This window comes from Thermobia domestica, chromosome 2 (assembly GCF_964235325.1).
Source record: "Thermobia domestica chromosome 2, izTheDome1.hap1.1, whole genome shotgun sequence".
Lineage (NCBI taxonomy): Eukaryota > Metazoa > Arthropoda > Insecta > Zygentoma > Lepismatidae > Thermobia > Thermobia domestica.
Window position 1 is genome coordinate 23,419,001 of NC_137455.1, and position 13,889 is coordinate 23,432,889.

The 13,889-nt window shown below is 36.0% G+C and overlaps 1 protein-coding gene and 1 non-coding gene across 2 annotated transcripts in view; both read right to left on the reverse strand.

The window, feature by feature from the left end:
• Positions 1-13,889, reverse strand: part of TfAP-2 (transcription factor AP-2) — a 1,022,457-nt gene that overhangs the window by 936,312 nt on the left and 72,256 nt on the right. The gene's annotated exons all lie outside the window — the stretch shown is intronic.
• TRNAR-CCG (transfer RNA arginine (anticodon CCG)) lies at positions 1,802-1,873 on the reverse strand. Its single transcript has one exon. It is a non-coding gene; the product is annotated as a tRNA-Arg (tRNA).

Sequence of the window (13,889 nt, forward strand, 5' to 3'; positions counted from 1 at the left end):
AAAATGAAATTTCATAAAACCGAAATGTCCGTTTTGAAAACCGCTTTTGCCGTTTTGGTTTCCAAAACCGCATTTGCGGTTTCGGTTTTAAAAACCGCATTTGCGATTTTGGTTTTAAAAACAGCATTTGCGGTTTTGGTTTTGAAAACCGCTTTTGCGGTTTCGGTTTTCAGAAAACCGGTTTTCTCAAAAACCGAAAACCGCAAATGTCATAAAAATTCGACAGCACTAGGCCATAATATCCTTCAGGAGAGAGTAAAGTTTGAAACTTCTGTAGGACCCATCAAAAAAATGTAAACTCATACCTATCATAGTCTTGGGTTCAGGATACAACCCAGTGTTTACCTTCTAGATCCGCCACTGATTATCAACTTGTTCTTTCGCTCCAGTTTTCAACGTATCACTTTGATCCTGGAAAGGAACTTGATATTCTTCTCTTGCACTAGAGCTTTAGTCTGGTCAGAGCCCGTGGACAATATCGTGTTCATAGGTTTTCTCGAGATACATCCGTTTCCTCCCGGTTTTTCATTCCACCAATTTTTCCATCATCATTCACTTACTTTAATGATATTTTCCCTTAACTTAAAGAGCATAATCGTGGGACGTTAAATTGAAATATTCCATTTTTTTTTCAATTTATATCGGAAGCATCGTTGTTTAAAACGCTTGACAAGATTTGAACCAACAACCACACTCTATCCGTATAAGACTATACTCTAACATAAGGGTTTTATTTACTTTGAAATACTCTGTAAAAAAAAAAAAAAAAAATCTCCATTGACTTGCATATTCAAGAGAAATCGAACGTTAAAAAAGAATCTATATTGCTTGCTGATCTTATTTTCTTTCTTCACAGAATTCGTCTCTTTCTCTAGTTTCTAGTCTTAAACCAACCATCAACTCAAAAAGGGGAGAAAAATACAAGAGAAAGAACAGAAGGGGGACAAGGGAAAGTAAAAAAGAACGAAAATCTATTTCACGCCTAGTTTGCCTAACAAAATTTTCGAGAAAAGTGAATCAGGGGCTGGCCAAGAGCTCTCAACGCTATCCCCCATCACTCCTCTTCCTCTCTCTCTCTCTCTCTCTCTCTCTCTCTCTCTCTCTCTGTCTGTTGCTTGGTAAGTACGATTTCCTTTCTTCTCCACCATATCTCCCTGACCGCACTCCATTTCCTCACAGTTCCCAACGAAGTTATCTTGTCCCACATACTACAACACACTGAACAACTCATCATCCAAGAAGTGAGGATATGTGACAAACCAAATAATCTCACATTGAGAAAACGGTACTGGTATGGACATACATATTCTTTTTTTTTTTTTTGACTACTCTGTACCTGCTAGTCGCCCTTAATCTCTCTCTCTTTTCTCTTATTCTGAAATGTTTTAAATATCCGAGGAAAACAAAAAAATTCTCCTTTCTTCATTTCTTTTTCAGAGAAAAGAAAGAAAGAGAAAAAGAAAAAATGAAGTGAGGATTATGGAGGACGGACATGGAAGTAACTGAGTACGGAAAAGAAATCTCAGATATAGAACAATTGAATTTATGCTTTTTTGTGTTTTTCCCTCATCAGTGTTGGCAGGTTTATGTTTATAAGAATAAAGCATCTGCCGTATTCATTCCACTGATAAGAAATTGAAAAAAATGAAATGAAATCTTTAAGTTTTACGTCCTACGGTTAGGCTAAAGGAGACGGTGATGATGAGAGATAAGTGAAATGGTGGAGTGAAGAAAGTGGGAGGAAACGGGAGAACCCAGAGAAAACCCACGAGCACGGTGTTTGTCCACCACAAAGTCCACACGGCGCGGGCTGGGATCGAACCAGGGACCCCACGCACCGGAGGCGAACGCTCTACCACTGAGCCACCGCGCCTCCAGATAAGAAATTGAAAATAAATAAATAAATAAATAAATAAATAAATAAATAAATAAATAAATAAATAAATAAATAAATAAATAAATAAAAGTAAGTAAATTGATTATATTTGGGGCTTAGAAAATTATGTTGAAATGCTTGAAAAGTTTGAAATGTTTTAAAAGTTTAACGTCCTACGTTTATGACCATTAGGCTAGTGGAGACGATGATTACGGACAAATTGATGAGGAGAAAACTTACGGACACGGACACGGACAAGTACACCACAAACTTACTTTACCGTTGATCGAAATAGGGACCACACGCACCAGAGGTAACCACTCTATCACTTTAAAAAAAAATAAATAAAAAACTTCTTAACTTAATTTTCTATTTGCACCATTTTTCAGGACTACTAGACTCGACAGGGACACGAACACAGAAACATCGAGGACAGTTAGATAAAATTCCAAGCCGCGATGGAATCCATGGCCTTCCAAACCATTGGCAAAAGGTCGTCGATGCTGATGGGGACTATTTTTGATCTTCCAAGTACGTCTTAGGTGACATATCAATGTTCGAAGGTGGTGGATGAAAAAGCGACAGAACTTTTTTGGTTATCTTTATAGCTTACAATCAGAGGCGTATTTACGATTTTGTTTCGGGAGGGGCTTTGCTAACTTTCGGGGGGGGGACTTTGCCTGAAAATGTGGAAATTCTGCAAGATATTCCATATACTTTACTACAGTAAGTAAGATATCGGGGGGGCTTAAGCCCGGAAGCCCCCCCTAAATACGCCACTGCTTACAATAATAGCCTAATTAGAATAGACTGCATTACTGAAGAAACATATCTCAAGTTCTCCGTATTCATGTAGTATAATCATAGTTTCTTTAAATCTAAGGTATACCTAGTATCACAAGACTGGATGAAGTACAGGTGGTTATCAAAATAATGGGAGTATGTAAAGCAGCGTTTCCCAACCGGTGTGCCGCGAATGGACCGATGGTGTGCCGCGAGGAAATCGAAACAAAATTATTAATTCTATAGCAACCAAATTGCAAGACAATAAAAATGTAAATTAAAAAAGAAAAAAATGTAAATTTTATATTTGTATATCACGTTACTATAAACCTCTACAATAAAAAAAAATACTGTAATTGGAATATATTATTTTACATACATTGCTGTGTAGCTGCTAAAGCTCCATAGCTAATAAAAAAATGTCATTGTTATGACCATTATTGTTACTTTATTATTGAAGACTGTTTCGTAACTTGAAATTTTAAAATATCATTCAATCCTTTCGACAAAGGAAACATGCATACAAATTACCTACATTTGTGTTTTAGAATTCGTTTGTTCGTTCTTTGTTTAGTGATCTTCGTTCCTAGTAAAAGATTGGATACATTCCCCCCCCCCAAAAAAAAGTGTATTTTTAAAAACCTGAGTTCTATATTCCATTGCAATTGTTTTCTATTTCTAAATTAGAATATTAAAAAAAAAGCATAATAATTTACCACGGGGGAAAACCCGTGATCGAATTTTCTTCTTTGTGAGATCAGTAATCACAGAAAAAAAAGTCTACCACGGGAATAACTATGAGTGTGCCGCCAGACTTCAAGTTACACCCGTAGTGTGCCGCAAGTTGAAAAAGGTTGGGAAACGCTGATCTAAAGAAAGTGCAATTTTTCCTTATTAATATCATTAAGGGCAACTCTTATATCCTGCAAAACTGCTCTTTTTTTTTTTCATGAAATACAGGCACATATGTCATGAGTGGCTTGGAGAGAAATATTTAGTATTCCTCATGCAGTACTGCACTTACGTTAGTGTCGTCAGCAAGACGCAGAGGTTGAGTTGAGTTGATTTTGGGTTTAACGTCCCGTTCAGCAGCGAGGCTATACGAGACGTGGACCAACTGATTAACGTGGAATCCGAACCGCATGAGCTCCCGCCGGATATCGAACCCGGGTCTCCCACGCTAAAGACGCGTACGCTAACCGCTTAGTCACGGAGGAGCTCAGCAAAATAACTCTGGCCTGTTCTATTGCAAAAAAGCAAGGACCAACGTATTATTGAAATCACCAATCTGGATAATGTGCTCTACTTATAGCAAAATATGTATCGAACAAAAAGAAACAGATATATGTAATATGAACTCTGCGTTTTACAAAAAACTGTTGTAAATGTACTATGTAATATACCAACACCATAATTGGGCTTGTGCCTGCTATATTGATGGCAAATAAATAAATAAATAATTAAATAAACATTGAGGTTGTGGACCTTGTGTTGGACTGTATTTTTTTTTTTCTAATTGTCTTAGTGGAAAGTCGTCTGGTATCGGATAGAGGGTGGTATCGGACAAAAGCAGTTTCCGTTATTTCCTGCTTAAGGTGGCACCTGTTAAGCTTACAGTTATTAGTAGTTGATCGAATGAACTAGCCAAGCCCATGCCATAGTGGATTTGTCCGATGAACGGTGTATCTCGTGCTTCACGGTTTTTGTACTTTTGCGAGTGATCAAGTGCACGGAGATAGATTTGTGTGCCTGTAACTTCTCACAAAGTAAATGTATTGATATATTATTGCTATCACAGCATTTATTAGTGTATATATATTATAATTTAGGCGTATAGTTGCCTTCGTGATGTTACAAGCTGGTAGATAGCCATTCATAAGTTGCAAGTCTTTCGGCTGGTATCGGGCAACAGGGAATCGGGTGGTATCGGACAAAACGCTGGTGAGTAAACTTGACGTTTTTTGATGGTTTCTGGCTTTTCTGGAAACCATGGGGAAAATACGTGGCAATTGGAATGAAGAAAATGTGAAGTTGACCATGGACGAAGTTATTTCCAAAGAAGCACGTGCGGCCAGTGCTAGATATGGTGTTCCTTAGAGTACATTAGGAGATCGTGTCGAAAACCTGCCTGAAGGGAAAGAGGTAACAGCTAAGCCTCGACGTGACCAAGAAGAAATACTATACAATCATGTAAAGGCTTTGTATAGTTAACTAGCCTAATGCCATTAAGAATACAAGAATTTTTAAAACTAGTTTAGAAACTTGCTGGAAAACTAAATATTATAATCTGCGGGGAGTCTTTTGATGATTGGATACAGTGCAATATATGTAAAGACTTGGTACATGAACAATATGAAAATTTTGAAGGCAGACTATTTTATCATTGTGATTTATGTCAGAATAAAAAATAACAACTCTTGATGAGACTAAGAATTTTAAGACATATTTTTTATTCTTATTTTAGGCTGTATTTCAAAGCGTAATAAAACTCTATTTTGTGTGTAAGAACTCCTGTAAACAGCTAATATTTGCATTGTTCCCTTGTTAAATTACTTCAAAAGACCAATTCTCTACAGTTTTATGTTTGTCCGATACCACCCTCTATTTTTTAAGAACGCTAATTTGTGTTCCTTTTTTTGTTCCTGTTTTATATATATATATATATATATATATATATATATATATATATATATATATATATATATCCAAAAATATACATTATTAGTTTTTACCTGTCAAATCACGTTTAATACGTTGTGTGTAAGATTCCAAGGTATCATTTTGTGCATTAAGTAATTTGTTATGGCTATTTTTCAGCCTGACAAACTAAAAAAAAAAAAAAAAAAAAAAGCTAAGGTGTCCGATACCAGACGACCTTCCCCTAATAGGCTGCTCTAAGTGCTGGCTGAATTTCATAGTCACTTCTGCCACCTTTGCTCTATGGTAGTGGTTCTTAACCCATTACTGCCCCTTGGCAACTTAAGTTGCCACGGCAATTTTTCGTTATAGCGCAGAAATTCATGGATTGACGTTGCAGGTTTTAACCATGAAGTTACTTTGGAGTCTGTTTCGTCATAACATCATTGTATTTTTTTTTTTTTTTTTTGTATGATATATTGACGTAAGGTTAGCATTGCTTTTGGCTACAATGTGTTTTGAGGAGAAATACTCAACTGGATTGATTTCAAAGACTCCAGAAGGAAGGATTGAAGGTTCGTAATGGAAGGATTAACTTGATTTTAATAGTTATGTTTTCTCAGTGTATTTTCTCCCTCAAAATTGTAACTTTCCAAAATTTTCCCTTTTTTGAATATGTATGTGCCATTTGGCAACTTAAGTTGCCGGCCTAAAAAACAAGAAAACAATAAATATTTTTCAAAAATATTCTAAGTTCTATTTTAGAGTACTATTAAGACCAAGTAGGCGAAAAGAAACTTTTCAAAATACCACTGGGGAATTCTGGGCACTAATGGGTTAACCTTTTCTACTAGCATACGACGAAAGCGTACATCACCGTACGTTGTGCGTACTTACAACAGTAGTTCACGTACCACAGGATGAGAAACCCTTCTTCACGATCCTTGGTCACAATCTTCTTCAATGTTCGGTAATGTCAGTCACTTAGGCTTTTCTTCCATCCATTATTTTTTAGTCATAAGTTCTGTATTCTGTTACCACCTTGGACTTACCTTAGATACACTTCCATTAACTAACGTATTAATGATTAGTAAATCAAAGAGGTCTCCCATTTTGCATCACCACCGTATGCACGCTTCAGTACATGCCACCTACCCACAAGCTAATGCTGCCTCTGACCTCCTGCAAATAATCAGCCAGCATACTGCTAACAACAGCCAGTTGATATACACACCAGGGGCGCTGACCCCAAAAAACACCAAAACTTCTTAATTCAACATACAGTTGTATGCTTTTTCAATAAAATTATACTTGTTTAACTGGAAAATGATTGATGTAAGATGAAAATTTGATTTTACACTTCGTCTCTACTCTTTTCTATATATAAAAAAATATAGTTCTATCATTTACTTTTCTGAAAATAAAGATAATAGTAGTATTTTACAGTTACTTATTGTCTTTTCGGATGCAGTTTAATACTACATATACGTCTTGGCTTGCAGTATTGGATCCCCCAACAAAAATTTCTGGATCCCCGCCTGACGTATACATTCTCAGTGTTACCATACATTTTGCTATAAAGCAATCAATACATGCCTCCACTATTTTGATAACTATATATTCTTCTCGCACAGAGAATCCAGCACAATGTAAGAATCTTTCGATCCAGAACACTAACTTTATAATTTCTTGGCATCATGGTCCGCAGTAATTCCTTTTAATATTATTTATTTTTTTTTAACATTTATGCCTTTTCAAAGTAAATGTTCGTTAAAGTCGTGTGTGTATTATATATATAATTGAGTGTACATTTACAAGTTCAAAAAATTAAAAAAAAAAAAAAACAAAACAATGAAGTACTGACAATAATGATAGAAAGAAATCAAGTTACAAAAAATAATTGGTAACGGGTAAAAAAGAAAACCAGATTTCCATTTAATACAAAATGCTTTTATTATGATTATCCTCTACACTAGTAGTTGATTCATATGCAGAACAATAGGCGAATAACAAAAACAACAATTCCATTAAAAATCAAAACCACATAGATAATTTTATAGTAACAGAATAAAGAGTTCACATATGATTTTTTATGAAAAAAAAGATGAAAAAATAAAACACAAAAATAAGTGATTCAACTATAGCCGTGTGTATTTCTATGTTTAGATTATAATCTATGGGGTAAGTACTTTGTATTCAGCAGACACATATTACTCATATGTATATATAAATAAATTTGATATAGAAATGTACAATTTGAAAATGGTAACTTCAATATTCTCATTTTATAACAAAAATCAACAAAGATTTTTCAGAGATGAACAGACCGGTGGGAAAAAAAGTAATGTATAAAAAAGAAGATATTGAATAGGGAAAGGGGACCATAGGAATAAATCCGAAATTGGTTAACTGCGAAAATGGTATCAAAAATATTGTATTTCCCATATATAAAAGTATGTATGTATATAGATATACGTATATATACGTTTATATATCTATGTATATTAGAGATGATTTCTATAAAGAAATGTTTCGATTCTGGCAAAAATTGAAAAAAAAACATAACTATGATATGTAAGAGGGGAGAGGATATGTTGAAACGAGGGTGGGTTGGGGGGCTGTGAGACTGGAACGAAAAGGTGATCTGATGAGATTTCTGTATATTTCAACCCATCATATACATAGAAAGAGATAATTACTAATCGTGCATTTGGACATTTGGAGACAGAGAGAGAGAGAAAGAGAGAGAGAGAGAAAGAGAGAGAGAGAGAAAGAGAGATACAAAATCAGCCAAGAACGAATCATATCACCGTATTTTCTCGTAATGAAAACTCGGAAATTCAAGCGAAATTCAATACTGTTGTGATTAACAGGTTATTTACGTTGTTTAGTCTCTCTCTCTCTCTCTCTCTCTTCCTCATGCGTTTTGCTTTTTTTCATTCTTTTTGTTTTTGGAAAACTAAAAAAAAATCTCTGATCTATTTTCAATGCTTGTGCGCTTCTATCGTCATGATCGCATTCTATTTGTTGTTATCCATGGATTTTACTCTCTCTCTCTCTCTCTCTCTCCCATGGTATAACATTGATTCTGATTTGTTACACAAAAATCACATACAAAAAAATCCTTCTTCTCTTTTTTTAAATTAAAAAAAAACTAGTAATTAGAGGTCTATCGTAATACGTGATATAGCAAATAGGTGAAAAAAAAACTCCCAAAAAATACAAAAAAAAAAAGTTACTGATTAAATACTAGAAACATGTTTTCTGTATTTTCAGAATGGAATTACGTTTAATTTTATTGATAGTGCAAAATCAGTATGAATAGGCGTGTGGGATGGGTTTAGAAAAGCTCCATACATAGATAGATAAATCAGAGGTAATGAAAAAAAATGTATTTAAAAATCATCGCAATAATGTCATATTAATCTGAGAAAAAAGCGAAAGACCTAGTTTATTTTTTTTTTTTTAATTGGTAAACGTGAACTGCTTTACAGTGTAATATATACTGCACGTAATGATAATTGAACTCCTCTATGCCACATCAATGGAAAAGTCACTGATCAGTATAATAAATCTGATTGATCATACGTCTTGGAAACGCCACAGTGGATCATACTTGCACAGTGCATCCCCATATTGTAACATACTCTACGTATTCTTCAGACAGTAATTACATTAAGCAATGATAGCAGAAAGCCTATTAATTCTAAGTTAACTCTACAGGACGCTTAGAGGTATTGTGCCAAAATGAATCAGCAAATAGGGGGTTCCACATTAAAAAATGAGGCAAAGCTAAAGTCAAAATATACTATATTGCCAGGCCTCGTGCACCCATACATACTATAAGCCATATGTTTTCACTATGAACACGTGATTTTACGACTTGTGAACCAGCAGTGGCACAGACGACAAAAGAAAACTGCACTTTCAGGAAGAAACAAAGGACTCGGAGATCCACGAAGAAATCCGACAATCCCTCCACAGGTCCTCCCTCCAAAAGGACGGCTATAAAAGGGGACGACAGGACCAAGAAGATATCAGTGCTAGTGCTGATCGTTCACCTACAACAATTTCTCCCAAGGCCGCCATGGGCTACGAAGATTTATGTTTCAATACCTAGTCCTGAGGCCGCTTCAATACCTAGGCCCGAGTATACACCTTTAATACCTGCTCCAAGACTGCTATGAGCTACGGAGTATAACCTATCCGGTCTGAGGCCACTGTGGACTAAAACCAACTTGCTTTCTACCTGAGACAACATCGTATGCCGGAGGGAATATTCATAACCTACACTGAAAACATTTATTTACAGTCGAGTTGATTTGGAGTTTAATGTCCCTTCCAGCAGCGAGGCTATATGTGATGGGACCTACTGATTAACGTGAAATCCAAACCACATGAGCTCTCACCGGGAATCGAATCCGGGTCTCCCACGCCAAATTTATTTAGAGTATTTAAAGACTTTCAGAAAAAATTATAGAAACTTTGTACCAAAGTTATATAAGACCTTTTTATATAAAAGAGCGAAGGGTTAAAAGATTCCCGTGTACGTCATTTGACTCTACATAGAAAATATTACAATATACATAGTGCATTTGAAAAGTCTGAACTACTCAATAAATAAAAGGAACGAAAAATCAAACAAAAAGGAAGAGATTCCTACAAGGAAATTGGAAAACTCCAAGCTGTAGGAATGATTTAGGGATTTAGGATTTAGACTTCTGAGCTGTCGGCATCTAAGGCCATTTAGCCCGTCACGTTTTGAGGGATGACGTCCCTCGGCGAGCACACAATCCGGGGAAAGGGAAGGAAGAAAGAATGGGGGAAGGAAGGAAGAGGCCTGGGACCTATAAGGCATTTGCCTGGTGTGAGTGAGGAAAACCCAGCGAAACCTCATTCAGGGTGGCTGGCCTGAAAAAGCGTTTTACACTTTTTCGACCGAGCGCCCCCACCGGGAGTCGAACCCGGGATCGCTCGCACCGAAGGCGAGAGCGTTAGCGACTACGCTACGCGGGGTCACTGTAGAAATGGATGTACTAATATACAGCATCCAACATACAAGGTGTTCCGTTCAAATCTCTCTAACTTCAATGAATTACTGTGAACGAAATACAATGGATTATGATATAACTGTAACACCAAGTGAAGAGCTTGATCTTCGAGTTTTATTTTCATAACTTAAAGTTGCCCAATTGTTCACTATAGTTTCGTAAATAATACAGTTCAGCAAATGCGCGCAGGCAATAGTGTGGTATGCTGAAACAAAATCTCTGATTTTATTTTCGTATCAGCAACAGAATTTCAGACGAATTTACGGAAACCTTTAATGAATATAATCCCAGAGTTACGTTCTCGAATCAGTGATAGAATTACAAAAGTAACAGGGGACATGTTGGAAAGAACATGGGAGAAGTTGATCATAAACTGTACACTGTTCATGCTACCAGTAAGGCATGTGAGAAAGTGTATTAGTGTGTGAAAAATAAATTTTATTACTTTTTTTCTTTAATTCTCTGAAATTTCATTGCCCTCTCATTCATACTTTCCTTTTTACAATTAATTAAAATTTGGGGGAATTCAACTATAAGCCATATATTTTCACTATGATTCATCTAGTGAACATTCAATAGATCGAGGTAAAAGTTATGGATGGTTACATAAGTTATGGAATCACTTAAGAGGCCCTATCACGGCGAAATTAAAACACCGCTAATTTTACAGTAATTATGTGATATCTTCAAATAGATAAAAGATAATCGAAATGTGGAACAAGATCGCTCTAGACAATGTTATTTTACATGAGATACCGCTATCACGACTCACTCATCTGCATTCGATTTCCAACCATTTAGAAAATCGACTTTTATTTTCGCGTTTCTAAATGGCTGAAAACGGAAAGCTACTAGGTAACTCAGGTTAACGATACCACATGCAAAATAATATTGTCTAGGGCGATCCTGTTCCACATTTTGATTTTCTTTTATCTATTTGAAGATATCACACAATTAATGTAAAATTAGTGGTGTTTTAATTTCGCAGTGATAAGGCCTCTTAATTATTAACAGTTGGAATAAGCTTTTTGGGGACTCTGTGTGAAGGAGATTGTTACTTCAAATCAACTGTATATATATCGTGAAAATTAGTGATACACAAGGTTCATTCAGTAAATACCGAAAAAGTTGTAAAAAAAATAAATAAATAAATAAATAAATAAATACAAAACTTCAACAAAGTTTGTGCTTCTTTGTTGTATTTTGATGGTGTCCTAGATAGGCCTGGCACGCCTGCTCCGCGAACAGGATGCTGGGAATTAGTGAAACAAGATGGTGTTATCCTTGCAGGTTTGCACCATCGTGGAGCAGTGGAGTGTCTTTAGATTTTTGTTAGCTGAAGGGTTAAAACTAATCGAAATTCACCGTCGGATGGCAGTGCAATATACTGAAAGTTGTTTGAATCGAACACAAGTGTACAAGTGGGCAGATAAGTTCAAACGGGGTGTAACAAGTGTTAAAGATTGGCCACCCCCAGGACGCACTGTCTGTGCAGTCACGGAGAACTACATTGCGAGAGTTGATGAGTTGATATGGAAAAACAGTCATATTACACTTGTTACCCCCTGATTTTCCCCCCCGCTTCACGCTGCTAACGAGTATTGACTAATTTATTAGGGTTGTGAGTTTCCCGGCTAGGCCACTGGTGTTAAGTATACATTTGTAATGCATGAGTGTCCTTAGTGATTGAAGATATGATGTGAAACTACGCCTGCTGCACTGAGAAAAATCCGTTATCGAGACAGCAGTATATTGTACAAATATACGGAATCCAAATGTTTACTACGGAAATCTGTACGGAGCATAGTTAGCCATATGCTACATACGTACCACCATTTTCCCGTTTAGATGTTACATCGTGCCGTTGCAGGATGTCTGATATCTAACAGTCTTCCGTATACGTCAGCTATATCTTACAGACGTCAATCTGTATGTGGTATCCTGACCGCCTACATACAGTTCTTTCTTTCATACGGAAAGTACTTACAGATGGAACACTTATACGGAAAGTATGGTAAAACATACGTTTTCAGTTATACGTTTGCTGCTGATTGTTACATATAGTCGTACGTTAGGTCCAAAAACTGTAGGATTTACGCATGTAATCTACGCTTTTGCGTACGCCACATTACGTTTTTTTTTTCTCTCTCTGTGTATAAACTAATGATGTACATTGAAAAGAATATTGCAACACTCTTTTCAAAATTAGCTTCGGAAAGATTACTTATAAACTAGAAAATAATTGTAGCCTACCTAACAGTGAAAACGAAAGTATTGCATTTTCTTCCGTATATCGCTTTTCTTTTTTTGTATACGTATCTCGAGAAAAAAAATGCTCTTTGCCTTTGTTAAGCGCTAAAGAGAAGAGAAAATACTTCTTTTTTTCTCTTTCTCTTCCTCTGCAATGAAAGTCCCATTTACGTTCGAGACGTCTTGAACACTAACCAAACGGATATGTTTTAAAAAGAAGACCCACTAGGGAAAAATTTAAATTTTCTGTTGTTTTTTTCCCTCCCGTCCCCGTTAACGTACAAAAATATCTCGCAGGCAAACTTCTCCCCGCACGAACCAAAAGGGTTTTTGTAAAGGTTGGTTTCTTTTTGAGAAAAACTAGGCAAAAACATAGTTGTCTCTTAGCACTCTTCCCCGCTTTTTTTTTTTTTTTTTTTTTTTTTTTTACAAAAAAATTTAGTAAACCGTTTTGCTTCTTGCCAGTTGGTGGAAGTTAAGAGTCTTCATCCCGGCGAAATTAAAATACCGCTAATTTTACAGTAATTATGTGATATCTTCAAATAGATAATAGATAATTGAAATATGGAACAAGAGCGCCCTAGACAATATTATTTTGCTTGAGGTACCGTTATCACAAGTCACCTAGTGGTTTTCCGTTTTCAGCTGTTTAGAAACGCGAAAATAAATGCCGATTTTCAAAATGGCTCGAAATCGAAAGCAGATAAGTGAGTCGTAATAACGGTTTCTCATGTAAAATAATATTGTCTAGGGCGCTCTTGTTCCACATTTCAATTATCTTTTATCTATTTGAAGATATCACATAATTACTGTAAAGTTAGCGGTATTTTAATTTCGCCGGGATGAAGAATCTTAAAAATCGCTTTTAAGACTTTTGTCGGGGATATTCGCAATAACAAAAATGCACAAAAGTGGGGTACTGTGGCTCAGTGGTAGAGCTCTTACCTCTGATGCGTGAAATCCCTGGTTCGATCTCCGGTCAAGTAAGTTTGTGCTGAACATCACGCTCATTTGTTTTCTCGGGGAAATCCCGTTTTCTTTCACTTTCTCATTCCATCAATTCTTCAATCATCATTCACTTGCTTTAATCATCACTTCCCTTAGCCTAAAGGGCATAATCGCAGGACGTTAAGGCTCAAAGATTTTATTTTTTCAAACTCTTCACAAGAATACCTTTCTTGTCACCATATTACAAATCGGATTAGTTAAAGACAAATACTGCAATACTGAATGAAACTAGGTTGTTCAGTCTACATTTGGCCAATTTCGACTTACCTATAAATTTAGAAGAA